This window comes from Mesoplodon bidens, assembly GCF_964165515.1.
Source record: "Mesoplodon bidens genome assembly, contig: HAP1_SCAFFOLD_454, whole genome shotgun sequence".
Classification (NCBI taxonomy): domain Eukaryota; kingdom Metazoa; phylum Chordata; class Mammalia; order Artiodactyla; family Ziphiidae; genus Mesoplodon; species Mesoplodon bidens.
In genome coordinates this window covers 324077-347486 of record NW_027671390.1, presented here as the reverse complement: position 1 = coordinate 347486, position 23410 = coordinate 324077, and the positions used below count along the sequence as shown (strand labels likewise).

At 37.6% G+C, this 23410-nt stretch overlaps 1 long non-coding RNA gene across 1 annotated transcript; it reads right to left on the bottom strand.

The window, feature by feature from the left end:
- Nucleotides 1-1860: 1860 nt before the first annotated feature.
- On the bottom strand, nucleotides 1861-15429 carry LOC308611478. The gene is made up of 2 exons (XR_014014912.1): nucleotides 15017-15429; nucleotides 1861-1957 (listed from the first exon to the last, which is right to left on the bottom strand). It is a non-coding gene; the product is annotated as an uncharacterized lncRNA (long non-coding RNA).
- Between the last annotated feature and the right edge of the window lie 7981 nt (nucleotides 15430-23410).

Below are 23410 nucleotides of genomic sequence, written 5' to 3'. Positions count from 1 at the left end.
CACAATTTTATGCTAGTAACCCTTTACAGTGTCAATAAATTTATTTTGTAGAATGTGCCCCCTGGACTCCACCTGCTAAATCTGTTTTGTGGGCAAATCATTTGTTACTTAGCTAAACAAATTTTATAAAATCATATTTCATAAAATTGTATTTTATAAAATGTTACTTTCTTATTTTATAAAATTGGTAAATCCAGGGATTTAGGCTTAATTCTTATTTTTAAAAATGTTGGTACTCATTTTGCCAATTTTTCTCTTTTTACATGTATCAGAAAATATGTTAAGAACTCAACTATGAAGATACCACTATTTTTATTTTTTCTCACTTTTTGTACTTAACTTTTATAACAAACCTTTATTATTGCACAGGAAACAAGAAAGTTTGTTCCTTGGAAAACATCAGTCCTAAGAACGTACTAAGTTAAAGCTTAGCATGTTAGATCTGCGAGTAGCCTTGTCTTTTTTTTTTTTTTTTTTTTGGTACGCAGGCCTCTCACTGTTGTGGCCTCTCCCGTTGCAGAGCACAGGCTCCGGACACGCCAGCTCAGCGGTCATGGCTCACGGGTCCAGCCGCTCCACGGCATGTGGGATCTTCCCGGACCGGGGCACGAACCCGTGTCCCCTGCATTGGCAGGCAGACTCTCAACCACTGCGACACCAGGGAAGCCCAACCTTGTCTTTTTTTTAATGATATTTTTTTCTGAATTGGTAAAAAAAAAAAAAAAAAAAGCCTTAAGGCTTAGGAACAGAAGCAAATTGAGAATTAAATCCAAATCATTCAAAAGAAGTTTGTCAGAACAGTTTGTGTGTGGAGAGGACAGCTTCTAGGCACTTCAGAGAAACCAGCAGGACAGAATTGAGAATAGCCAGCACCTTACAGGGCTTCTCACAGAAATGCTTTAATGCAAACAGGTGACTAGATTTCACGGGGAGACCAGGGAGAGGATGCAGAGATAATTAAATCACATTCAAGCACCTGTTTACCTGGGAGGTAAGTTCCTTCATATTGTGGTCAGATGCTGTTTAGAGGGACACTGGTGCAGGGGAGGTGTTGGGAGGATGAACTCTTTTCTGAGTGATTTTGCAAGTGTGAAAATTCATCCAACAGAGATGCTAGAAAAATTTGCTCCTAGTAGCGAGTGTCCAACATGATATTTTGGGACAAAAATGTGTATTTGGAAGAATTTTTCACAAAAGAACAGTGATGGGAGGAAAAGATTCATATGGGCCTGGCTAGTAATATTCTTCCTTCACAATTTTCTTGTGGTTTCCTGAGGCCTGTTGTGACTGCTTGGAGACCTGGTCCCCAAGCAATGGCCCTCTTTGTCATACTCAGGGTAACCCAGGAAGTTGCTTGTCTGAAGCAGAAAAGGTTCTCCCTTCCACTCATGTCCTCTTGCTGATCAGATGAACACATGGCATCATCTACAGCTGAGAGGTGTTTGTTAACTACCTTTGTTTCATAGGACACAACTCATATATACTCTACAGTAATGTTTATCACTGTCTTTTATAATCTCAAGGTAAGAAGTAACCAGTGTTAAAATCATTCTACTGGAATAACAAAGCACATGATTTTTTTTTCCCTAATAGTGATTGTATTTGTTTGCTAGGGCTTCCATAACAAAATACCACACTGGCTACTAGGTGGCTTAAACAACAAAAATATATTTTCTCATAGCTCTAGAGGCTAGAAGTCCAAGATCAAAGTATCAAGTTTAGTTTCTTTGAGGTCTCTCTCCTTTGATGGCTACCTTCTCGCTGTGTCCTCACATGGTTGCCCCTCAGTCTGTGCATGTCTGTGTTCTAGTATTCCCCCCTTATAAAGATACAAGTCATATTGGATTAGAGTCCATCCATATGATCATTTTACCTTAATTTTCTCTTCCAAAGCAGTATTTCCAAGTAGAAGTTAAGCTTACTGTACAAGCAATCAGGTATTGAATAAGAGGCATTGCTATGGAGACAAAAAAACAATGGTTACTAATGGAGGCAAATTTCATACCAGTTTTTGAGTTCTGAGGGTAGACAGTTGAGAAGATCTCTAAATGTCAGGGTTAAAGCATCTTTTGTAGTTTGAATGTCCATCAGATGTTCAGGTAAACTTTCTGAGTGGTCCATATAGCAACAGGAACGAAGAAGACTGTCTAAACATGAGCTGCTGTGGAGATTTCTCTGAAGTTTATATTAAGATATCTACCTTCAGAATGCAGGACTTCAGAAAAAAAGGCAGTTTTAGTTTCAATGATTCCAAGTTAAAAGGGTGGGAGAAAATTTGGAAACACTAGTTTGGAGAGTTGTAGTCAGGTAGTGGAGGAAACTAGAAAAATTCAGGACACAGTCCAGTTTTCAGGTAATTAACAAAACTTCAAGGAAAATTAATAGCACTAGAATCTAATATCCACAATACGTATTTTGGTTTCTATCGAAAGCTAATTTTTCTCTCTAAAATCACCCTCATTTCTATCAAAGATAGCCAAATTAAGACAAATTTGTTTGCAAAATAATTCTAGATTCAATAAACTTGGTCTTATTTATATAAGTATAGCAAGGATTGTGACTGACCATATAGGCTTATATTTATTTTTATTTTTTGCTTTTATTAAGAGAATTTATTGCCTCTCTCTCCTCCCAATAGCTCAAACATGAAGAAGCAACATCAGAGGAAGACAGACAGAAAATGGCTCTTTGAGTTTGTCCTTCTTGGCATTGGTGAAGGAAGAGGCAGCTTTCTCAAAGTTTTTATCTGCTTAATAGGATGTAGTGGAGAAAGGGAACAAGGAAAGTCAGAGGATAAGTGAACAGGCTCTGCACCTACCAAGGATGTGTTATCCTCCTAATCGTCCCAGTAGGAATATTCCATTCATGTTCTTTGATCTGATCCTTGCATTGGAAGACACTTCTTTTTTTAATCTCTTTTTTTAATTTAATTTTTATTTTATATTGAAGTATAGTTGATTTACAATGTTGAATTAGTTTCAGGTGTACAGCAAAATGATTCAGTTATACATATACATATATCCATTCATTTTCAGATTCTTTTGCCATATAGGTTATTACAGAATAGTGAGTAGAGTTCCCGTTGCTATACAGTAGGGTCTTGTTGATTATCTATTTTATATATAGTAGTGTGTATATGTGAATCCAAACTCCTAATTTATCCCTCCCCATACCTTTTCCCTTTAGTAACCATAAGTTTGTTTTTTAAGTCTGTGAGTCTGTTTCTCTTTTGTAATTAAGTTCATTTGTATCATTTTTTCAGATTCCACAGATAAGTGATATCATATGATATTTGTCTTTCTCTGAATTACTTCACTTAGTATGATAATCTCTACATCAATTCATGTTACTGCAAATGGCATTACTTCACTCATTTTTATGGCTGAGTAATATTCCATTGTATATATGTACCACATCTTCTTTATCCATCCATCTGTCAATGGACATTTAAATTGCTTTCATATCCTGGTTATTGTGAATAGTGCTGCACTGAACACTGGGGTGCATGTATCTTTTGGAAGTACAATTTCCTCCAGATACATGCCTAAGGGTAGGATTGCTGGATCATATGGTACTTCTATTTTTAGTTTTTTAAGGAATCCCATAATATTCTCCATAGTGGTTGAACCAATTTACATTCCCACCAACAGTGCAGGGGGACTCCTTTTCTCCACACCCTCTCCAACATTTTTGTAGTCTACAGTTTGTAGACTTTTTGATGACGGTTACTCTGACTGGTGTGAGGTGATACCTCATTGTAGTGTTGATTTGCATTTCTCTAATAATTAGCGATGTTGAGCAGATTATCATGTGCTTTTTGCCCATCAGTATGTCTTCTTTGGAGAAATGTCTATTTAGATCTTCTGTCCATTTTTTGATTGGGTTGTTTGCTTTTTTGATATTGAGCTGCATGAGCTATTTGTATACTTTGGAGATTATTCCATTGTCAGTCTCGTCATTTGCAAGTATTTTCTCCCATTCTGTAGGTTGTCTTTTTGTTTTGTTTATGGTTTCCTTTGCTGTGCAAAAGCTTTGAAGTTTGATTAGGTCCCATTGGTTTATTTTAGTTTTTGTTTTCTTTCCTCTAGGAGGTGGATCCAAAAAGATATTGCTGCTGTGAAAGAGTGTTCTGCCTGGATTTTCCTCTAAGAGTTTTATAATATCCAGTCTTACATTTAGGTCTTTAATGCATTTTGAGTTTATTTTTGTCTGTGATGTTAGAAAATTGTTCTAATTTCACTTTTTAAATGTAGCTGTCCAGTTTTCCCAGCACCACTTATGGAAGAGACTGTCTTTTCTCCATTGTATATTCCTGCCTCCTTTGTCATAGATTAATTGACCATAGTTGTGTGGGTTTATTTCTGGGCTTTCTATTGTGTTCCATTGATCTATATTTCTGTTTTTGTGCAAGTACCATACTGATTACTGTAGCTTTGTAATATAGTCTGAAGACAGTGAGCCTGATTCCTCCAGCTCCATTTTGCTTTCATAGTATGCTTTGGCTATTTGGGGGTTTGTGTTTCTATACACATTTTAAAATTTTCTGTTCTAGTTCTGTGAAAAATGCCATTGGTGGGGGCTTCCCTGGTGGTCCGGTGGTTGGGACTTCACCTTCCAATGAGGAGGATGCAGGTTCGATCCCTGGTCAGGGAGTTGGGATCCCACATGCCATGCAACCAAAAAAACACACAAAAAAACAAAAACCGAAACATAAAACAGAAGCAATATTGTAACAAATTCAATAAAGACTTTAAAAATGGTCCACATGAAAAAAATCTAAAAAAAAAAAAAAATTCCACTGGTAATTTAATAGGGATTGCATTGAATCTGTAGATTGCCTTAAGTAGTATAGTCATTTTGACAGTATTGATTCTTCCAATCCAAGCACATGGTATATCTCTCCATCTGTTTGTGTCACTTTCGATTTCTTTCATCAGCATCTTAGAGTTTTCAGAGTACAGGTCTTTTGTCTCCTTAGGTAGATTTATTTATAGGTATTTATTCTTTTTGATGTGATGGTTAATGGGATTCCTTCCCTAATTTCTCTTTCTGATCTTTTGTTTTTAGTGTATAGGAATGAAAGAGATTTCTGTGTATTAATTTTGTATTCTGTGACTTTACTGAATTCATTGATGTGGTGTATCACACTGATTGATATGTGGATAGTGAAAAATCCTTGCATCCTTGGGATAAATCCCACTTGATCATGGTGTCTGAGCCTTTTAATGTGTTGTTTGATGCACTTTGCTAGTATTTTGTAAATGAGTTTTGAGTCTATGCTCATCAGTGATATTGACTTATTTTTTCTTTTTTTGTAGTACCTTTGTTTGGTTTTGGTATCAGGGTGATTATGGCCTCATAGGATGAGTTTGGGAATGTTTCTTCTTCTGAAATTTTATGGAATAGTTTCAGAAGAACAGGTGTTTACTGTTCTCTAAAGGCTTGATAGAATTCACCTGTGAAGCCATCTGATCTTGGACTTTTGTTTGTTGGGAGTTTCTTTTTTTTTAAATAAATTTTAATAATTTTTTTAAATAAATTTATTTATTTATTTTATTTTTGGCTTCATTGGGTGTTTGTTGCTGTATGTAGGCTTTCTTTTTTTAGTTGTGGCAAGCAGGGGCTACTCTTCATTGTGGTGCATGGGCTACTCATTGCGGTGGCTTCTCTTGTTGCAGAGCATGGGATCTAGGCACGTGAGCTTCAGTAGTTGTGGCATGCAGGCTCAGCAACTGTGGTTCATGGGCTCTAGAGAGCAGGCTTAGTAGTTGTGACCCACGGGCTTAGTTGCTCTGTGACATGTGGGATCTTCCTGGACCAGGGTTCGAACCTGTGTCCCCTGCCTTGGCAGGTGGTTTCTTAACAACTGCACCACCAGGGATGCCCTGTTGGAGTTTCTTTTTTTTTTTTTTTTTGTGGTACGCGGGCCTCTCACTGTTGTGGCCTCTCCCGTTGTGGAGCACAGGCTCCGGACGCGCAGGCCTAGCGGCCATGGCTCACAGGCCCAGCCGCTCCGCGGCATGTGGGATCCTCCCGGACCGGGGCACGAACCCTCGTCCCCTGCATCAGCAGGCGGACTCTCAACCACTGTACCACCAGGGATGCCCTGTTGGAGTTTCTTAATCACAGTTTCAATTTCAGGACTTGTGATTTGTCTGTTCATATTTTCTATTTCTTCCTGGTTCAGTCTTCGAAGGTTGTACCTTTCTAAGAAATTGTCCATTTCTTCTAGGTTGTGCATTTTACAGGCATATAGTTTCTTGTAGTAGTCTCTTATGAGCTTTTGTATATCTGTGGTGTCCATTGTAATCTCTTTTGTATTTCTAATTTTATTGCTTTGAGCTCTCCCCATTTTTTTCTTGATGATGCTGGCTAATGGTTTATCAATTTTGTTTATCTTTTCAAAGAACCAGCTTCTAGTTTCATTGATCTTTTGTACTGTTTTTTCTCTCATTTATCTCTGCTCTGATCTGTATGATTTCTCTTTCTACTAAATTTGGGTTTTGTTTGTTCTCCTTTGTCTAGTTGCTTTACGTATAAGGTTAGGTTGTTTATTTAAGATTTTTCTTGTTTCCTGAGGTAAGATTTTATCACTATAAACTTCCCTCTTAGAAATGCTTCTACTGCATCCCATAGGTTTTGGATCTTCATGTTTTTGTTTTCATTTGTAGGTATTTTTTAATTTTTGCTTTGATTTCTTCAGTGATACATTTGTTGCTTATAGCATATTGTTTAGCCTCCATGTATTTGTGTTTTTTACAGTTTTTTTCTTGTAGTTGATTTCTAATCTCATAGCATTGTGTTTGGAATAGGTGCTTCATATGATTTCAATTTTCTTAAATTTACCAAGGCTCACTTTGTGGCCCAGTGTGTGATCTATCCTGGAGAATGTTTCGTGTGCACTTGAGGAGAGTGTGTATTCTGCTGCTTTCAGATGGAATGCTCTCTAAATATCAATTAAGTCCTTCTGGCCTAATGTGTCATTCAAGGCCTGTGTTTTCATATTGATTTTCTGTCTGGATGATCTGTCCATTGATGAAAGTGGGGTGTTAACATCCCCCAATACTATTGTGTTACTGTCAATTTCTCCTTTTATGGCTATTAGCATTTGCCTTATATATTGAGGCGTTCCTATGTTGGGTGAATATATATTTACAATTGTTGTATCTTCTTCTTGGATTGATTCATTGATCGTTATGCAGTGTCCTTCTTGGTCCTTGTTACAGTCTTTATTTTAGAGTCTATTTTGTCTGATATGACTATTGCTACTCTGGCTTTCCTTTGATTTCCATTTGTATGGAATACCTTTCTTTTACCCTCTCACTTTCAGTCTGTGTGGGTGTCTAGATCTAAAGTGAGTTTCTAGTAGGCAGCATATATATGGTTCTTGCTTTTGTATCTATTCAGCCAGTCTATGTCTTTTGGTTGGAGCATTTAGTCTATTTACTTTTAATGTAATTATCAATATGTATGTTCTTATTGTCATTTTGTTCATTGTTTTGGGTTTGTTTTTGTAGCTCTTTTTTCTTCCCTTCCTCTTTTGTTCTCTTCCCTTGTGGTTTGATGACCATCTTTAGTGTTGCATTTGGGTTGCTTTTTCTTTGTGTATCTATTGTCGATTTCTGGTTTGCATTTCCCATGAGATTTTGATATAGCAGAGTGTATATATATATACGAAAAGTTGTTTTAAGTTGCTGGCCTCTTAATTTCAAATGCATTTCCAATATCCTGCATTTGTACTCTCCTCTTCTCATGATTGCTTGTTTTGATATCATATTTGTGAGTGGATGATTTCCTACCTTTACTGTATGTTTGCCTTTAATGGTGAGCTTTCCCATTCATAATTGTCTTTTTTTCTAGTTGTGGCATTTTCTTTTTCATCTAGAGAATTTCCTTTAGCATTTGTTGTAAAGCTGGTTTGATGGTGCTGAATTCTCTTAGCTTTTGTTTGTCTATAAAGCTTTTGATTTCTCTGTCAGGTCTGAATAAGAGCCTTGCTGGGTAGAGTATTTTTGGTCATAGGTTTTTGCCTTTCATCACTGTAAATATATTGGGCCACTCCCTTCTGGCCTGCAGAGTTTCTGCTGAAAAAAATCAGCTGATAACCTTACTAGGGTTTCCTTGTATGCTATTTGTTGTTTTTCTCTTGTTGCTTTTAATGTTTTCTTTGTCTTTAATTTTTGTCAATTTGATTCATGTGTGTTGGCATGTTCCTCTTTGGGTTTGTCCTGTATTTGACTCTCTGTGCTTCCTGGACTTGAGTGACTGTTCCTTTTCCATGTTAGGGAAGTTTTTGGCTATTATCTCTTCAAATATTTTTTCAGCCCCTCTGTCTCTCTCTTCTCCTTCTGGGACCCCTATAATGTGAATGTTGGCACATTTAATGTTGTCCCAGAGGTCTCTTAGACTGTCCTCATTTGTTTTCATGTTTTTTCTTTATTCGGTTCCAAAGCAGTGATTTTCACCAATCTGTCTACCAGCTCACTTATTTATTCTTCTGCCTCATTTATTCTGCTATTGATTACTTGTAGAGTATTTTTCATTTCAGTTATTGTTTATCTCTGTTTTTTAAAACTTCTAGCTCTTTGTTAAAAATTTCATCTATGTTCTTGGTCTGTGCCTCCATTCTTTTTCCAGTTACTTGTATCATCTTTACTATCATTACTCTGAATTCTTTTTCAGGAAGATTGTCTATCTCCACTTCACTTAGTTGTTCTTCTGGAGTTTGATGATGTTCCTTCATCTGGAACACATTTCTCTGCCTTCCGTGTTTGTAGCCTCCTTTCCTCAGGCTGCAGGATCATGGCTCCTCTCACTTCTGGTGCCTGCCCCCTGATGGGTGAGGTTGGTCCAGGAGCTTGTGCAGTCTTCCTGGTGGTAGGGACTGGTGCCTGCCCACTGGTGGGTGGAGCTGGGTCTTCTCCCTCTGGTGGGCAGGGTTGTGTCAAGTGTTGTTTAGAGGTGGCTGTGGGATCAGAATAACTTTAGGCAGCCTGTCTGCTCATGGGAGGGTCTGTGTTCCCACCCTGTTGGTTGTTTGCCCTGAGGCATCCCAGAATGGAGACTGCAGGCTATTGGGTGGGGCCAGGTCTCAGTGCCCAAATGGTGACCTCCAGGAGAGCTCACACCAAAAAATATTCCCTGGGTACTCTGCCACCAGTGTCCTTGCCCCCACAGTGAGCCAAAACCAACTTCTTCCTCCCCAGGAGACCCTCCAAGACCCTCAGGTAGGTCTGACCCAGGCTTTTATGGAGTTACTGCTTTGCCCTGGGTCCCAGTACACATGAAACCTTGTGTGCACCCTCCAAAAGTGGAGTCTCTTTCCCCCAATCCTGTGGAGCTACTGCCCTCAAGTCCCACTGGCCTTCAAGATCAAATGCTCTGGGATCTCCTCCTCTCATTGCCATGTCCCCAGGCTGAGGAGCCTCACGTGGGTCTCAGAGCTCTCACTCCTGTGGGAGAACCTCTGTGATATGATGATTATTTTCCACTTTCTGGGTCACCCACCCAGCAGGTATGAGATTTGATTATATCATGAAAGCACCCCTCCTACTATCTAGTTGTAGTTTCTTCTTTGTCTTTGGATGTAGAGTGTCTTTTTTGTATGTTCAAGTCTTTTTTGTTGATGGTTGTTCAGCAGTTCGTTGTGATTTGGGTGGTTTCATGAGAGGAGGTGAGCTCACGTCCTTCTACTCTGACATCTTTGTCTCTACCCTCTCTCCTGAATGTCACTGTGAGGAGTCCTGGCTTCTTAAAGTTCAATTTTGATTGAAATTCATGAAGGACTTCAGGCTTTACCTCTGGTCAACCACTGTCTCTGCAGAATATCTCCAGGGTTAGAGGGAAATCTCCCATATAGGCTCTTTTAAATCTGCTTTGCTGGAACTTTTTATAAGGAATCTCCAGATTAAACTTTTAATAGTCCCTTGAGGCTAAGAAGCCAAGCCAATCATTTGACATCTATAGATTTGGGTGAATTCTTCTCCTCAATGTCCCCCAAATATTCTGAGGTTCTTGCATTTGGCAGGAAGTGACCTTCCTCACTCAACTAGTAAGGCTGCTGCGAACTCTAAGCAAGGTACCACACTATTTTCCCAAGGGGCTTTATTGGCTCCATGAAGTCAACCTTAGTTTCTTAAAGCTGTTTGGTCAAACCTAAGTTTATGTATATCTCTCTCAAATATGACATTCTAGGCAGAACTTTAGTAATATAATCAATGTTTGCAATTGTGTGCTATTATAAGGAGAACAGATTCTTATTGAAATTATGCAAATAACTATATTGCCAAGAAAACAAGAATGTTCACTGAAAGCTTCTGAATTCTGGAGGAATCGGGTAGGGAGAAAAAGACAAATGATTCAATTTTGCTTACAAGGGTATAATTTACCAAACTGCTCTAAGCTTAAGAGAGAAAAACAAATTTTCCTACATTTGGAGAAAGAAAACTTAAAAAAAATAAAACCAGCAATGTTTCAAATTTAAAAATCATAGGGCTTCCCTGGTGGTGCAGTGGTTGAGAGTCTGCCTGTGATGCAGAGGACACGGGTTCATGCCCCGGTCTGGGAGGATCCCACATGCCGTGGAGCGGCTGGGCCTGTGAACCATGGCTGCTGAGCCTGCGTGTCCGGAGCCTGTACTCCACAACGGGAGAGGCCACAACAATGAGAGGCCCGCGTAACATGAAAAAAAATCATAAAATGGGGCTTTCCTGGTGGCACAGTGTTTAAGAATCTGCCTGCCAGTGCAGGGGACATGGGTTCAAACCCTGGTCCAGGAAGATCCCACATGCCGCAGAGCAACTAAGCCCACGTGCCACAACTACTGAGCCTGTATTCTAGAGCCCATGAGCCACAACTACTAAAGCCCACGAGCCACAACTACTGAAGCCCATGCACCTAGAGCCCATGCTCTACAACAAGAGAAGCCACTGCAATGAGAAGCCCACGCACCACAACGAAGAGTAGCTGCCATTCGCTGCAACTAGAGAAAGCCCACACACAGCAACAAAGACCCAATGCAGCCAAAAATAAATAAACTAAATAAATTTATTTTTAAAATCATAAAATATTATAACCATCTTCTTCAGTTTACTTAGTCCCATGGAATTAATTCTTGTTTTGTTTGATCTTTTGTTAGAAGTTTTATGAAACCGTCAATTTCTCCATTAGGGTTTTGTAAATTCTTACTCAGTTCAGTGTAATGATTTGAAATTCATCAGAAACTTGTGTTCTAGAATACTTGTTAGATCCTTTTCCATGAATTTCTCTGAACATGAAACACATTTTCAGGAAGCTTTTGTAAAAGCATCTGAGTAAAACCATTGTCTAAGTAATAAAAGACAAATAGCCATTACTAAAAATTGGATTCATTCTAATGGAATTGACAAGAAAATTTATCTCTGTGACACAAAACATTTAAGATAATAACTAGAATTATGACTGATAACATTATACTAGGACATATCCAATTTTAGGAATTTCATATACTTTTGAGAACATTTATATTAATAACATTCACCCTTATGATATAACCTAGAGTTGATGATCATTTATTTAGCAATGCTTCCCATGTAAGTAACATACCAAATAAGCCTAATGAGTTTCATAGCTCTCTTTTCTAATAAGATAAAACAAATCTTTGAGGGTGTTCCAAGGGGCCTCTGGAAAACCTGAACATTATTTCCAGGTCCATAAGACTTCATTTAGAATTTGACTTAGGGGAAAATCTACTTTTTCAAAAATAAAAATGTTTTAAAACACTTTGTCAAATATGATCATATGTCACTGTGAATTAATATTTAGTTATCAATTTAATCAAAGTGACAAAGATTCACATGTAAATACAGATAGTTAAATAGTATAAAAAGACTTAGCTCTTTTAATATTGAAAGCACTCAGTTTTTCTTCAAAATTATCAAAGACTCATCAAGACAAAATGTACAATATTTGTTTTGCTAGACAGATTACATTAAATGTAAAAAAAAAAGTCTTTGTTTACAATTTCTCATTAAGAGCAGACCAATAATTAAGAAAATTTTGCAAAAAGAGAGAAAAAACAAATTTTAATTTTCTACCAGCTTACTTTGGATATTAAAACTCAATCACTTTATTAAATTCATTCCAATCTTAGACCTGACTACACATAAAATTCCTTTCTAAAGATTCCTTTTTAACAAACCTCTTACAACTTTCTCTGCCCATTTTGATTTGTCCCTTCTTCTCTTTCCCATTTAGAAGTTACCAGCTTTAGGACAAAAATCACTTAACAAAGTTTTTACATGAACAAAAACATCTCCATAGTTTACAGTTTTTCTTACCCCAAAACATATTCTAATTTCCTTATAATTCCTAGTAGCTTTAACCACATATATTATTTACAATTCTTAATCCTTCAAAGCTTTAATTTTTTTGTAAAGATAAAGTTAAAAATTATTAACTGTGTAAGTATTTTGTGGCTTGGCAAACTTATAAATACATTTCATAATTTCTAGAAACATATTCTACTTCATAGTACAAGCTTTTAATGAAGCACAAGACAGGTTTACTAATAGAACCAAACATATTTAGTGTGTAATAAGAGGTCAAAGGTAGGTAAACTTAGACTCGTGCAGCAATTAATATTTCAGTATTTTGTCTTAGTTGGAAATGATCTAGACATTCAATTCATTTAATTTAACTTAGCAAAACTCTAAGGGTACAATTTATCAAAGACATTTAGAAAACTATTTAAGTTGACATAGCAAAAACAATTATTGCTAAAAAAAGTTTACCTAAAAGAATTCTTATCTTATGTCTATTTAATTAATTTGTTCTTAACAATCACTCAGATTACTCATGACAATTTCATAAGATGTTAAAGTAGTGTTAGCCATCATCTTAAATTATTATTATTATTACTGTTTTCTGAGAAATTTTGTAAAAGAGATAACATGAGCTTATTTGACTTTTAGTAAAACTACATAGCATAAAGCTATTATACTTAATGCTGATAACTCTTAAGATATGTCTGTATTAATTAAACCATTAAACCTGAACTAGATTTTACTTACCAAAAATTATCCAAGATCATGTGAATTTGAAAAATATTTGTATTCGTTTTTGTTATATTTTTGAGAATTTTTAGATTGCTTGTTGGAATAAATTAAGTTTACTCACTCAGATAGCTACAGTCTTTTATTAGTTATGGAGAAGACTTTTAAGTCTTCTTGCCCTTTAAGTGTACTTGCCCTTGATAAACAATTTTAAGGAGACTGTGATTTAGAGTTGGAGCAAGAGAGGGTTTTTTTGGTGGTTTTTGTTTAAAAAAAACACTTCTTTCTTTTTTTTTCTTTAAATTTTAGTTTCAGGTTCTAACAATTGAGATAATCTGGGCTCAGTCTCAGGCAATGTGGCTGTGTTTACATTTCAAAGACATGGTAAGATTTATAACTTTAAGGGACAGAGAAAAAAATGTAAATTTTCTGCTGTGAGTTTTGGAGTATATTTTTCTATTATCATAAGTCTCAGGGTAATTATTATTTTAAAAACTTTTTCTTCTTAAGTACAGGACAATTTTGCTCCAATTATCCTCAACTTTTATAATACCTACAAGAATTTGAGAGGAATAGGTTTCAGGGTTGGTGAAGATAAATGGGCCTTGACTTGTTCCTAAGTTGCATTTCTGGTTTTGTAGAGATTTGGAAGACAAAGATAATTGTTTCTATTAGCTCTTGAATATTGGCTTCCAACTGATCTTTTCCTAAGTATTTGTAGGAGGGCCTAAGGAATTGCTGAGGAGATGGGGCAATTTTTAAAATTTTTCTTAAAAAGGGGAATTCACGTTGGATCTTTATTTTAAGTCTAATTTCTCTTATTTCATCTTAATAACGATTCCCTGAGGCTAGCTGTTATACATTATTTTTCGTTTCAATTTGATCCTTCCATAAATACCAATATGACAGCTGTTTATGATGAGAGCTCTCAAAAAGGTAATCTTTTAAATACAGCAAATTTAAAGGATCCATCATCTGGCCATTGAGGAGTAAGACCTTTCATTAATTTCAAATAGTGACTCAAATCAGTAAGGCTTTTTATGGAACGACCCAGAGGTAACTTTTCAGGCTTAGAATAAATCGTTACCATGGATGAAATAAGCATACTTTCAGATGGAGAAGGCACGGATGGTATAGCCCCTATAATGTGAAAATTCATTTCCAAGGATAATCTAAGAAAGCAAAGGCCTTCATTGCACAGGCAGTAAGGGTGGTATAATGCAAACTGTGTCCCTGGTCTCTCCTGGGAATTTGAGGCACCTCTGATCCCAAACCTCCTAATCTGTGACATCAGGCATATGCTGCTGGAATGGGACTTTTCCAACACTTACAAGGTAATGAAGGTTGAAACAACAAAGGCCCCTTATGGACTGGGTCCCCTTAGGACAAACTCCTCTGACAGCTGGCACAACAAGACTAGAGTGTGCTGTTTATGACTTTGTGTCTCAGAACCCCAGTCAATTCAACTGGTTACCAGATGCACCCCAGTAAATACACCATCCAGATGGTGGAGACCAGAGAGAATATTCTCACTGGACAAAAAGCCAAACTCTCAGGACATAGAAAAATACAGAAGGAAAAATCTCATCCAGTTTTTATATAGAGGACTGACAGCAAAGTTTGTCTTAATAGGCACTGGACTGGAGAGAACTGTTAACTCACCAGTCTGTGAGGCTGTCTCCAACAGCAGGCTTATAGGGCCTATGCCTGTATTCTGCCCTATGGTTCTTTCTTCTTATGAAACATGACTCAGGAGACAGAGACAAAGAAAAACAGTGACTATCTCTGGGAGGAAAGGATTAAGAAAAACTGAGACGAGATTACTCATTTCCAAAAACCAGATTTTCTATGTCACAAGGATCTTGCTCCATAAGTATTTTCTTCTGCTAATCTAAATTGAGAGAGAGAGAAAAGGAGACTCTTAAGCACTTTCCCGCCCACCAGACCTTACAGGCCTGGGAAGTTGAGGAGCTAAGACATTTTACCTTCTGCTGGCCTTTGTCATGTGTCCTAGGATCTCTCAGCTGCAGCAGTCTTGTGGTGGGAAGCAGGGTTTAGCCAGCCTCCTGGTTGTCTTGTCAGCTGTTGAGGAGGAAGAAATGTCCCTGCCAACCTTCTTGAGTTAAAGAAGTAACAAGGTTTATACAGCCTTCTTGACCCTGCATTCCCTATCTCTGGTGCTAATGATGTCTTTCTACCTCCTGGTACAGGGAGGGCACCATTCACATGAGATATTAATTTCCTGCTTTCATGGAGACAGATAGGAAGGTCAGTGTGTCTCTCTTGCATCAGTCATTTCTTCAGTAACTTTAATTCAAAGTAATATTCCACTGAGGCATATTTTGGAGCATCCTGCCCTGGGCACCAACAAAGTCAAATGGTTTAGAGAGAAAGCAAGTCCCTTTGTCAGCAGTGACTTGTGCTCATGGTGATTGTTATTCCATCTCCACAATACCGTTGGGCTGGGTGCTCAAGAAACAGAGCTGTGAAAACATGGCTCCTGTCTCTTATAATTTATAGTACCAATGTTTCAAAGAAAAACTTTTATTTAGTGCCTCCTTTGTGTTAGACAATAATGCTGGTATATTTTCAAGATATACAAATAATAGAAAGAGACATGTATGGTACTTGAATTGTACTGAGACATTAAAAATTTCCCCCCCCCCAAAAATCTTTCTCTTTATACTTATAAGAAAAAAAAATGTAGATTCATTTTGGATAAGATAAAGAAAATTTATGAAGTGATAAATCTAACCTGAGAAAGTAGAAAAGAACACAGTACACAGGCTCTGAGCATTCTACTCACAGAAAATATTGTCCTGTTCTTTTGCAATATGGACTTGTTCCCCTGTCCCTATGGCTGTCTCTTCCCCCTCTCTGTTTCTGCCCCTCTTCTCTCTCTCCCTCACACATACACACATTCACTCCCCTACAAAAAAACCCATTGACTAAATGCTAATTGGCAGGCACTGTGCTCAAACTGAGGCTACAGTTAAAAGCAGAGATCATTGTTCCATCCTCATCAAACGTATATTCCAAGATGGAGAAAGTGAATACTAACCAAAGAGTCACACAACCATAATATTGCAACCACAACTAACAACCATAACCACGGAGTTAAGCTAAGCAAGCCACTATTGTCAGCTGTCTCTCAACCCTCAGTAGAGTGTGTTCCACTTAAAGGCCTTGAGTAAGTCAATATTCTGTTGAGAAAATCCAGGAAATTTCTCAGTCTTCCACATCTGAAATTATGCAGTTTGGAATGTCAGGAACAAGAGTGAGGGGAAAGGTCATTCAGAACTGCAACTAACCAGTTTCTCTCTTTCTGACTGCTGCAATAACCTCCTAGTCTATCCTGTGTTTACTCCCGTTCCTCTGGCCTGTTCACAGAGCTGCCAAAGTGGTCCCTTAAAATTTAAGCCTGATTGTGCCACTCTAGACTCAAAATCATCCAGTGAATTCAATTTAATTACAATAAATCCAAAGTTCTCACCAAGGCCTCAAAGTCCTTTTTGATCTGTTCTCCCCTTCTCCCATGTCTCTCTTGGCCTCATTCCTACCACTCTCCCCCTTGTTTTCTGTAATCCAGCCAAACTGGCTTCTTCTCCAGCTTTTACTAAAACACTACTTAGTAGACAAACAATTTAATTTAAATTGGGCCAAAAATTTAATAAGACACTTAACCAAAGAAGACACATGAATGGTAAATAAGCAACATTTTAAAATGTTCAGCATTATTAGTCATCAAAGAAAAATTAAAACCACAATGCAAATAACTTCACATCTACTAGAATGACTAAAATTAAAAAGATTGGTAGCATCAAATGTTAGTAAGGATGGAGAACAACCAGAAGTCTCATACATTCCTGAAGAAAATGTGAAATGATGTACTACTTTGGAAAACAGTTTGGCATTAATACAACCCCCTAATTTCACCCCCTAGGAATTTAAATGAGAAAAATATGTCCACACAAAATTTGTACATGAACGTTCATAGAAACAACTTTATTCATGATTGTGAAACTGAGTAGGATCCTGTGGGGCCTTCCCAGTGACAGACTCCCAGTGTTCCCTGCTTCTTGTTTGTAGAAAAAAGCTTTAGTCTCCTAGGCCTCCCTTGATTTCCAAAGAGCAGTTAATGATTATAGAACTGACCAAATTCAGAAACAAAGGAAAAGCAGTCAAGCAAGAAAAGTAACAAGAGATTGAAAAACAGTGTTGTCTCTATCCCTTTCTCCTCAAGGGATATAGATAACAGTCTGACACATATCCTTGATGTGGTGCTCCAAGGACAATGGTGCTTCAAGGACAAAGGACAACCCTCTCTGAAAAAGTGTCAGCGTTACACCCCTTATCAGACCCTTAATTGCCCTCCCCACCATGTTGTGATGGTTATGAAATTCCTGAGCCCAGCTGGGCGATGAGACCTGTCCCAAATAAGAAAAGGCATCTTCCCTGTCCCACTGCCACCCTATAAAAGGAAAGTATATGTGCCTCGACCAATCAGTAAATGAAATTTTCAACTTGGAGCATTCCTTTGTTTTCTGGCTATAAAAACTGATCAATAGCACATGTTTGGGGTCGACTCCCCCAGACTACTAGGAAGTCAGCCTGCTGTTCTGGCAGAGACACTTTCCTCTAATAAATTTTATCTTCTTTACGTTCTGCCTTGTGTCTGGAAATGCTTTTCCAACCCACGTATGGACCACGACACTTGAGCGTTTTCTGTAGACACTAAGGCTCTCCACCTGATGGGGGATTTGACTACATGCTGATCACAAGCATGTAGGTCCCAGACTGGTTGGAACAAGAAGGCTGATGATTAAGGTTCCCAAAACATCACCCTGTCACCTCTCCACCGACTAATCAAAAGAATGTCCATGAACTGATAATTCACCCTGAGACCCTCACTCCTAATGTTGTCTTTAGAAACACTTGCCCAAAAGTCTTCAGGGAGTTTGGGTCTTTTGAGCATTAGCTGCTTGTTATCCTTGCTTCGCATCCTGCAAATAAACACTGTACTTTCCTTCACCACAACTGGTATCAGTAGATTGGCTTTGCTCTGCATTGAGTGAGTGAATCTGTGTTTGGTTTGGCAATAATTTGGGCAACCATGAAGGGGCCACCATCCCTAGTGGGCATCTCAACCATAGCACACTGGCCCCTGACCAGTGGCAGCTCATGGATACTACTCAGCAGCTGCTTGAGCACCTTTGTCTCAGAGATGGCCCTGAACACTTGCCACTGAGCAGGCATCATTGGCCCATGGCACTTTTGATTTCTGTGGTAAAGGGAAAAAGACACATGCTTTGCTGGTTGAGATTTCTCTAGTAAGTAGTGGAACTTGTGTGTGATAATACCAGGGTATTCATTCTCTTAGCCATTTGGGTCTGTCAGTGGCTAAACATTTGTTGGGATTTTCCCTTTTGGGCTGAGGAGTTTGAAACCCTGAGAGACAACATTTGTTTGTTTGTTTGAGATTTTAAGATTACCAGCAATAAACAACTGAGAAGGGGTAATCAGAGCTCTGTTTCATCTTATATTCCCTACGGTGTATTTTGCAGAATTGGGAAATTCTTAGCTCTTAGTTTCACGGGCTCATACCCATGAAAAGGAGAAGGTGATATTTTTCTAAAATCATGTGGTCACAGTATTCTTTAGGCTCTGGAGAATAATGCCCCAGATGGGGCACTTTTTGACATTCTCAAACTTGTTTTTGCATATGAAAAAGCTGGCTTGTTAAAAGTACCTCTTCACTATTCTGACCAGAAGGAAACAAATCTTACTAGGAGGAACTTACATTTTTCTCCCTGTGACTTTGAAATGTAAATGTTCTACCCTGGGCTCTAATGTAATCTCACTCACTCTTGTCTATACCATCGCCAATTCCTGAGACTGAGGTGGGAAAAAAAGGGAGAAGAGTCCTTTTTAAACTCAGGCAGGAAAACTGTGAGATCTCTGTTTGTCTGGAATGTATGTATGTCCATGTGTACATTATAAATATATCTCTTTTCCTTTGGATGGTATTATCAAAGTTAGTTTGTAAATGAGCTCTATTTAATTGACTTAAAGGAAATTAAGCACCTACAGAAATGCTCAGAAATATAAAAGAAACTAAGTTGAATGAATTTCAGATTCATGTGATCTGAAAAATATTCAATATTAAATTTGGGATAATGGCTGACTTGGTCTAATGTCTCATAGAGTTTTCTTGGGTAATCTAAACATAATTTTTGAGAACAAGTGAATAAAATAGAAGTAAATGAGACAAGAGTTTTTAGGTGAACTCTGGGAATAATTATGTTTTAGGAATGTCTACTTAAAAATAGCTTTTCTGGAAGTTTTAGTAACTTGAAATTTTAGAGTTTAACTAAATTAAGCTAAATGATGAGAATTCATTGAATATCGAGGTCTTTTCCAAATAAAATAATATACTGAAATATTAATTACTAAACATTGGCTTCCTTTTACAGAGAAAGTAAAGATATTTAAGACTATTAATAAATATGTTTGGTGTCACATTGAGACATTTTCCATAAGAAAGCACATATTTTTAGAAATTATAAATAGCATTTATTTATAAATTTGCCAATCTACAGAATGCTAATGTAAAGAACAGCTCATAATTGCTTACTTCTTAATTTTCACTAGGAATTTAGGTTTTTAAGACTTGAGAATTCTAATTAAATATGTAATTAAAGCCACTAGAAATAATGAGAACATTTTCGTATACAGGGTAATAGGATGTGTGTTTTCATTAAAAGAAGGTATGAAGAATAGGAATTTATTTTGTTAAAGAAAAAGGAAGTAATTTTGTCTTAAAGCTGGTTATTTCTAAAGAGGAAATAAAATAAAGGGCAAGTTAATATGAATATAGAAAGTTGTAGATTTCTGGGGAAAAAGTAATCTTTAGAAAGAAATTCTATGTGTTGTCAGGACTCACTAAGATTAGAATGAATTTAATTGAGTAAATGAATTTTAAGATTAAAAGTAAAGTGGTACAAAAACTTAAATTTTTTTTCTCTCTCTGTTAAGAGAAAAAAGTTTTCTTGGAATATTGATTTGCTTTTGATTAAGATTGTAAATTTTCTTTACCTTTTAAATAATCTGTTATAACTTTCTGTACTTGCTTTTAAAATCTTTCATTGTAACTTTGCTTAAATGCATAAGCATTGTTTCACAGTGATCTGTAATCCTATTTGACCAAGTGTCTTGAAACTTTTTAACATTTTGGATAAACTTCTCAAGGATAGAATCCTAATGAAAGATATTTTGACCTCTAGATACCTTTGGGATGTTTCAGAGGACCCCTAAGTCATCTCAAAGAGAGATATTAAACTAATTAGGATGATTTGGTATGTTATGGGAGGCACTGTCAATTGATTAGAGATAAATGTATCTCCAACCTTCTTAGGTTATCCATTTAGATTATACTAAATATCATTAATATAGATATTCTTATGTTATATGAAATTACATAAAATTTCTAAAATTTGAATATGTCAAATTTGTATGTTACAGAAGTAAACAAATTTTTTTTTGTCAATGCATTTTAACCAGCTCTTTAACTGTGTCTTTTTAAGTCTTTTTATCATTCATAGATGCTTTTGCAAAAGTGCTTCATCTTCAGGAAGATTCATACTAAAGACTTTCTGACAAGTGCAGGTTTCTGATAACTTTCAAATCATACCGTTGAATTGGGTAAGAAATTAAAGAATTCTAATGGAAATCCCGATGGTTTCATAAAGGTTAAGGCTGCAAACTGTAAACAGCTCAAATGTTCATCATCAAGTGAATGAGTAATTCACATCAGCAATAAAGGGGAATGAAATATTAATATACACAACATGGATGAATCTCAAAACATGCTGAGTGAAAGAAAACAGGAACCAAAGACACACTGTTAGATTCTATTTATGGAAATTTGAGAATGGGAAAACTATAGTCACTGAAAGCAAATCATCATATCACTTTTTTAGGAAGGTGAGGATTGACCACAAAGCAGCCTAAGGAAACTTTCTGGGTAATGGAAATTTTCTGTATCATGATTGTGGTAGTGATTACACAACTGTACATATTTGTCAAAATTTATCTAACTGTGCTATACACTTAACATGAGTGCTATTAGTTGTATGTAAATTGTACCCCAATAGGGGTGATTAAAAGGAAATATATATTATGTATGACATATAAATATATCTTTACATATATTACCCATATATCATGACAATAGAATAAAATATGTTCTTAGTGATGAAATTGCCATTTAGCCAACATCCAGAATGCCAAACATCCTTATTTTTTTCTTGTTTTTCCTTTCTCTAACCTTTCAAAAAGCATCATTTTTAAGAGTCACATCAACATTGCTGATTAGATTTGCAGTAATTTGAAAACACAGAAGACATTCCTTTTAAAAATATAAACAAAAGCTTCTTTCATCTGCTCTCTAGATCTTTTTATTCTTTTTTTTTTTTGCTGTACGTGGGCCTCTCACTGTTGTGGCCTCTCCCGTTGCGGAGCACAGGCTCCGGACGCGCAGGCTCAGCAGCCATGGCTCACGGGCCCAGCTGCTCCGCGGCATGTGGGATCTTCCCAGACCAGGACACGAACTCGTGTCCCCTGCATCGGCAGGCGGACTCTCAACCACTGTGCCACCAGGGAAGCCCGATCTTTTTATTCTTATGCCACATTCTTTACACCAGTTGACCAATTGAGTTAGGCACTCATTTCCTTTTTCACAAATCTTTGTTGTGTTTCTGCTAGTTCTGAATTAGGGACTATTAAGGAGGAAAACCACTGACACAAAATGGTTTCATTTGTGCTGAAGCCCACGATACCACGCATGTATTTAATAACTAGCCTACTTGCAATTTCGACCTTCACCAGAAATGTTATCTTAATTCTGAAATCTGGAATTTTCTGGTCGGCACCAATGTGGTAATCTATCACAGGGGCCCTCTCCATCTCCCCCAACCCAAGAAGAAGAGGCAATCTGCAAATAAAACTCAAGGCTTCCCTTCCCTACAAAGAGAAGATAGTACTGGTCCCAAATAACCTTTTTTTCTTTTGCTAATGACTTTCTTGCCCACCCTCCTTTCTATAAAAACCGTCCACTCTGTAAAACTTCTCAAAGTGCCCTTCTATTTACTAGATGAGATGCTGCCCAATTCGTAAAGCATCAAATAAGGCCAATCAGATTTTCAAATTTATTCAGTTGAATTTTGTTTTTTGACAAGACATGATCTTAAACAAGATAAACATTGCCCCTGTTTTCATCTCAGGTGGCCTCAGCCTGCAGCTGCTTGAAGCAGGATTTTGGTTCCTGGCCAGAGATTGAAGTCAGGCCAGGGCGGTGAAAGCACTAAATCCTAGCCACTAGACCACCAGGGACTAGTGGCCAGTGACAAGTTCCTGGCCTGTCTGCTGTGTAGAAATGAATTTCCACAGAGATGGAAAGTAGTGAAACAAGTAAAGTGTTTATTAGGAGGACAAAGAATACATGTGGCTAGACACATGGGTGGGCTCAGAGAGAGTTGCGCTCACTTGGTAGTTTGAATCACTTTTATGGGGAATTTCTTCCAGGTTTCCTTTGACCAATCATCTTGCTTTGCCTGGTTCTGAGTCCATATTTGGTATACCTCAGGGTCCTCCCGTGTTCATGTGCATCTCTTAGCCAAGATGGATTCTAGCGAAGAGGCCTATGGGTAGTTGACATCACTTACTATGGGGTGGTGCCCTCTCCCTTTTTGACCTCCAAGGAACCCTTCTGCACATGTGTGGCTGGGAAGGTCTCCTTGACTACGAGAATGAGGAACATCTAGTCTTTTATCTCTTATCTGGGCAGGGCACAGCCTCCTTTCTCGATTGCCCTGTTATTGATATTTTGTAGTTTCTGCCCCGAGGGAATGAATTCCTGCTGCTTACCCTGGGGCCCATCTATCTCCTGCCTCACTTTCACAGAACTCACAATCTGCTGTGAGAGACATTCAGAATATGAGCACACACACACAAATCATTTTAAAGCCCGATAGATTTGAAGTCAATGGAAAAGACATTGAGGGCTTCCCTGGTGGCACAGTGGTTAAGAATCCGCCTGCCAGTGCAGGGGACACGGGTTCAAGCCCTGGTCCAGGAAGATCCCACATATCGTGGAGCAACTAAGTCCGCGAGACACAACTACTGAGCCTGCAAATTGCAACTAGTGAAGCCCATGAGCCTAGAGTCCGTGCTGCGCAACAAGAGGAGCCACCACAATGAGAAGCCCTCACACTGCAACCAAAACCCAATGCAGCCATAAATAAATAAATAAATAAATAAATATTTTTTTTAAAAAAAGAAAAGACATTGAAAAAGAAATGGGCCTCCTTTTGATAAGGAAG